Raw genomic sequence first — 6,000 nt, 5'->3', positions numbered from 1 at the left:
TACTATCACCCTGGGGTTAGGATTTCAACATAAGAATTTCAGTGACACAGACATTCAATCCATAACAGTATTATGATTTTAATGCCTGATATTTTCAGAAAAAAAGTTCTTTGTTTGAAAATAAAACATAACCCAACTAAATCCCCCTTTTCAATGAGCACTACCTGCCTTTAGATTGTTATTCTGTTTCTGATATTCTATTGTAAACAAGTTGATTTTTTAGTTTTCTTTTTTTTTAAATATGTTTTATTGACTTTTAGAGAGGAAGGGAGAGAGAGAGAGACATTGATGTGAGAGTGAAACGTTGATCAGTTGCCTCCTATATGCAACCTGACCGAGATCGAAGCCACAGCCTGGGTATGTGCCCTGACTGAGAATCGAACCGGCGACATTTTGGTGGTTAGGACGATGCTCAACCAACTGAACCACAGTGGCAGGGCTTTCCTAGTTTTCATCATACCCTTCTGTCTCCACATCATCCTGTGCCTTATCTTCCTATACCTTATCATTCAAAAAATACCTCCCTTTCTGTCTCCTCCACCCTATGCCTTCTCTGCTCTTTCATATCTTGCTACTACTTAGCATTCAGCTCCTATTCCACTGTGTCTTCAAGGTCTCCTCTGGCTGGTTTAGGCTGGAGTGATATCTCTCTCTTCTGAACTTTCTTGGCAATTAGGGAATTCCCATTCAGTGGGTTTCTTTTCATTTTGTTGATGGTTCCCTTTGCTATACAAAACCGTTTTAGTTTTATATGGTTCCATTTGTTTATTTTATCTTTTGTTTCCCTTGCCCAAGGAAATATATCAGAAAAAATATTGCTACAAGAAATGTCCAAGATTTTACTACCTATGTTTTCTTCTAGGATTTCTATGGTTAGCCAATGGTATATGTTATAAGGGTTTAATATCCAAAGTTTATAAAGGACTTATAAAACTCAACACCAAAAAAATAAAAAATAAAAATCTGGTTACAAAATGGGCAAAGGACCTGAATGCACACTTCTCCAAAAAGGACATACAGATGGCCAATAGACATATAAAAAATACTCAACATCACTAATAATCAAAGAAATGCAAATTAAAACCATAATGAGATATCACCTCACACCTTCAGAATGGCTATCATCAATAAATCAACAAACAACAAATGTTGGCAAGGATGTAGAGAAAAGGGAGCTCTCTTGCACTGTTGGTGAGAATGCAGACTGTGCAGCCACTGTGGAAAGCAGAATGGAGTTACCTCAAAAAATTAAAAATGGGCCTTGGCCAGTTTGGCTTAGCGGTTAGAGCCTTGGTCCATTGACCAAAGAATCCTGGGTTTGGTAGCGGCCAAGGGCATGTACCTCAGTTGTGGTTCATCCTTGGCCCCGAATGGAGTTGGGGAGGTAGCGACCAGTCGATGTGTCTCTTTCACATTGATGTTTCTCTCTCTCTCTCTCTCTCTCTCTCTCTCTCTCTCTCTCTCTCTTTCTCTCCCATTCTGTCTGAAGATAAATGTAAAAATATTCTCAGGTGAGGATTAAAAAAAATAAATCAAAATGGAACTGCCTTATGACCCAGTGATTCTACTTCTGGAAATATATCCAAAGAAACCTGAAACACTAATTTGAAAGAATATATGCAAACTTATCTTCATTGCAGCATTATTTACAATAACCAAGATTTGGAAGTAGCCCAAGCACCCATCAGTAGTTGAGTGGATAAATAAAACTGTGATACATTTATTTTTTTTTTATTTTTATTTATTTTTTTTATTTTTTATTTTTTTATCCTCACCCGAGGATATTTTTTCCATTTTTTGTACAGTCAGAGTGGGAGGGAGAGAGAGGAAGGGAGGGAGAGAGAGAGAGAAACATCGACGTGAAGGGACACATCGAGTGGCTGCCACCCGCACGACCAACCAGGGCCGGGGACAAACTGCAACCGAAGTACGTGCCCTTTAGCGGGAACCGAACCTGGGTCTCTCCGGACCGCAGGCCGACGCTCTAACCGCTGAGCCAAACTGGCCAGGGCAAACTGTGATACATTTAAACAATGGAATACTACTCAGCCGTAAAAAAGAATGAAATCTTACCTTTTGAAACAGCATGGATGGACCTGAAGAGTAGTATGCTATGTGAAATAAGCCAGTCAGAGAAAGACAAGTAGCATATGATTTTACTCATATGTAAAATCTAATGAACAAAATAAACTAACAAACAAAATAGAAACAGACTCATAGATGCAGAGAATAGACTGACAGCTGTTATATGAGACAGGGATGGAAGGATGGGTGAAAAAGTGAATGGATTAAGCAAGAAATAAAAACACCTCATAGACAACAGTATGGTGATTACCAGAGGGAAAGGACGTGGGGTGAGGTAGAAGAGAATAAAGGGGTATAAATGATGACGGAAGGAAACTTGACTTGGGGTAGTGAACACATATTACAACAAACAGATGATGTATTATGGACTTGTACACCTGAAATCTGTATAATTTTATTAACCAATGTCACCCCAATAAATTAAATAAAAATAATAAGGTAATTCACCATGAATTTCTTTTTCCTTCTCTTGGCATCTTGCACTGCTAGTTAAATTTAAAAAAAATTTTTTCTTTATTGATTTTTTAGAGAGAGTGGAAGTGTGAGGGAGAGAGAGATAGAAACATCGATAAGAGAGAACATTGATTGGCCACCTCCTGTATGCCCCCCACTGGGGATTTGTCCCATAACCTGGGCATGTGCCCTGACCAGGAATCAAACTGGCGACCTCTTGGTGCATGGGTCAACGCTCAACCACTGAGCCACACTGGCCAGGCGCTAGTTAAATTCTATACTGTTACCTTGCATTTGGTCACTTAAGCCAGATTGTAAAATCCTTGAAGATGATTCTTGTCTCCTTTTTCTAATCCAAAGACTTAGGAAAGTTCCTTTATACACAGCATTTCTCAATGAATATTTGTAACTTGATATGTTGAAATTCCTTGTTTTAACTCTGATTAGCAATTGTTAAAAAAAAAATGTTGAGTGTATGCCATGTATTTTATAATTAATTTTATGTGTAATTTAATTTAATCCTCACAGTTTATGCATGAATTAGACATTTCTATCTCCACTTTATAGATGCAATAATCATATGTTAAGTCAAATACTTATACATTTCATAAGAGAAGATGAGGAGAACAAAGATAAATTGAAATGACAGGATTCCCCATAATTCAATAGTATAGATAAACAACTTTTTTTGATTAATAAAATTTGTGCTATAATATTAGAATTGTAAAAACTGATACACATATGCATAGTCAGCTCTTTGAGATTTTAGATAGCAATCTCTCATTAGAAATACAATGAGTTTCAGTCTCTATATCACCTTGTCATTATGATATTTCTGATCTACTATTCTAGAAATCCACTTAAAATTATAGCTCTGATGGTACCCCAAAACAAAGATTTGATGCAAATGTTACATCTTGGAGCTGACTTCAGGAAGCAGAAGTGAGGAAGTTGGAGAATGAAATGACAAGAAGGGATGAAAAGTTAATGAAGGATGTGTTTTTGAGATGGTTGCTAATATGGAGAATGGGGGCTCAGTCATGCTGAAGATCCTATAAAGAACCATTTTGAAGATGCCTCAGAAATATTCACCAGAAGAGGAGAGGCTGGAACATCTGTCCATCGGTTTTCATTCCTCACCGTTGTAGTGATGTCCCCAGGGGCACTGAAATCCTTGGCTACCTATGCTCAAGCTGAGTGGCTTTGCACTGCCTTGGAGAACGCTGTGAGGCAGCCAAGCATAGACTCACCTTGATTTGCTGGAGACGGGAGGGAGGCAAAGTGTGAGGAACTGTCCACTTCAGCTGTGCTGAAATCATGGGGCCAAAGAGAAGATGTGGCAGGAAGCTCCACAGGTAGCTGCTACCACTGGCTTATTTGCATAGAATCATCTACATTATCTCACTTTTTATGACAAATTTATCAGCAGAACTAGCAGGTTTGTGGAGTGGATGGGGTGATCACATTTAGTAGATTTTCATGTCAGAGGAAACAGGATTGAATCATGAAGCTGAACACAACTTCATGTTAATAGGAATAAATGGATGATGCCTGAGATTGAGGAGACCTAAGACTTTCAGTGTCCACATGCAATCACACTCTTAGTAGTTGTTTTCTGTGGTATAAAATACTTTCTCTTCATTACGTTTAATTCTTTAATAAGCACATTCATTTACACCCATTAACAGATAGTTTTGGAGAGTCCGTTATGTGCCAAGTAGTGTGCTAGTCACTGCATTTACTGACCATGGTGAGCAAAAATGTGTCTTCATTGATTTTTATAGCATTTTCAGGATTTCTGGAAAAGAGTAATATGCTACTCGGTAAAATCTCACTAAACCGATCACCAAGGGGAATTGAGGAAAATTTATATGGCTGGAGGTGCTACATGTCATAATCTAAGAACACATGTTCTGAAAGGTAGATAGTGCTGGTGGTGGCAAGGCTGTTTTAGTCTTGAATAGGGATTCTAAGAATCCTCTTTTGTTCACTGAATACTACAGTGTTTCAAATGCGTTTTTTAATTTTATTTTTCTCATGTTCTCCAAGTATGATAGAATGAGGTCATTCAAGCAAACCTTAGAATTTACTTAAGCAAGTATTTCCTTTTACATGGCAGAAAGAACTTTATCAAATGGAGTCTGTTTACTAGGGCAGCCAAATCCAGCTCTGAACTTTATAGTCTGTGTTTGTTGTTGTTGTTATTGTTAATCCTCACCCAAGGATTTTTTTCCATTGATTTTTAGGTGGAGTGGAAGAGAGGGAGGGAGAGAGAGAGAGACAGAGAGAGGGAGAGAGAGAGAGAGAGAGAGAGAAACATTGATGTGAGAGAGACACATTGATTGGTTGCCTCCTGCATGACTCAAATTGAGGCTGGGGATTGAACCTATGACCCAGGTATGTGCATTTGACCAGGAATTGAACCTGCAACTCTTCAGTCCACAGGCCAACACTCTAACCACTGAGCAAAACCATTCAGGACTAGTCTGTGTATTTTTGATGTGCATATTCTAGGTAAATTGGAAATTTTGTGAAATTACAAAGGTTACTGGAGGAAACTGCTTTACAACAGTACACAGTATTCAAGTTTACTTTGCTTTTGTTCAAGAAGAGACATTGAAACAATTCCTTCAGTTGTCTAAACTTCAGCCACTTGTTTTACCCTCCTGGCTTTTGTATTATCTAATATAAACATTAAATGAACTCATTAATATTACTGATGTCATGAATTTGATGAGCTAATCATATTTGCTCCAAAACACATTAAATTTATTATTAAAATGGAAAATGTTGCCCTGGTTGGGTGGCTCAGTTGGTTGGAGCATTGTTCTGTACACCAAAAGGTTTTGGGTTTGATTTCCAGTCAGAGTACATACATAGATTTTGAGTTCGGTCCCTGGTAGGAATGTATATGGGAGGTAACTTATCAATGTTTCTCTCTTGCATCGATGCCTCTCTATCTCTTTCTCTCCCTCTCTGAAATCAGTAAACATATCTTCTGGTGAGGATTAAAAGAAATCAACAAAAAATGGAAAATGTCTGTCTGAGTGTTACTTATAATCATCTAAAAACACCACAGTGTTACATATTGGGTGCTCCACTGGATTAAAATAAAGTTCTTCAGGTCAAGTATTTAGGGCCAAATTACAGCAAAATGAAATAATTTGGAAGAGAAAGAAAGCTACAGAGCAGTTCTCATAGTTTGATGCTTTATTGCTCACAATACACATATTGAAACAGACACACAGGTTCCCACAGCAGAGCTTATAATACTGGACTTTCTTAAAGAGTCTTTGTCCCACAAGGATGCATGATTAATTCCCAAGTGATGGAGTGAGTCAGTATAACTCTTTCTAAAACTGATAGAAGGAAGCCAGCACATTCAGAAGCATATTATAAGCAACATGCAAGCCCACAATGTTGTCATATGTAATTTGGAGCTAATCACTACATGCTTTTCAA

This window comes from Molossus molossus, unplaced genomic scaffold (assembly GCF_014108415.1).
Source record: "Molossus molossus isolate mMolMol1 unplaced genomic scaffold, mMolMol1.p scaffold_m16_p_16, whole genome shotgun sequence".
NCBI lineage: Eukaryota > Metazoa > Chordata > Mammalia > Chiroptera > Molossidae > Molossus > Molossus molossus.
The sequence above is the reverse complement of the archived record's forward strand: the minus strand, read 5'-3'. Positions refer to the sequence as shown.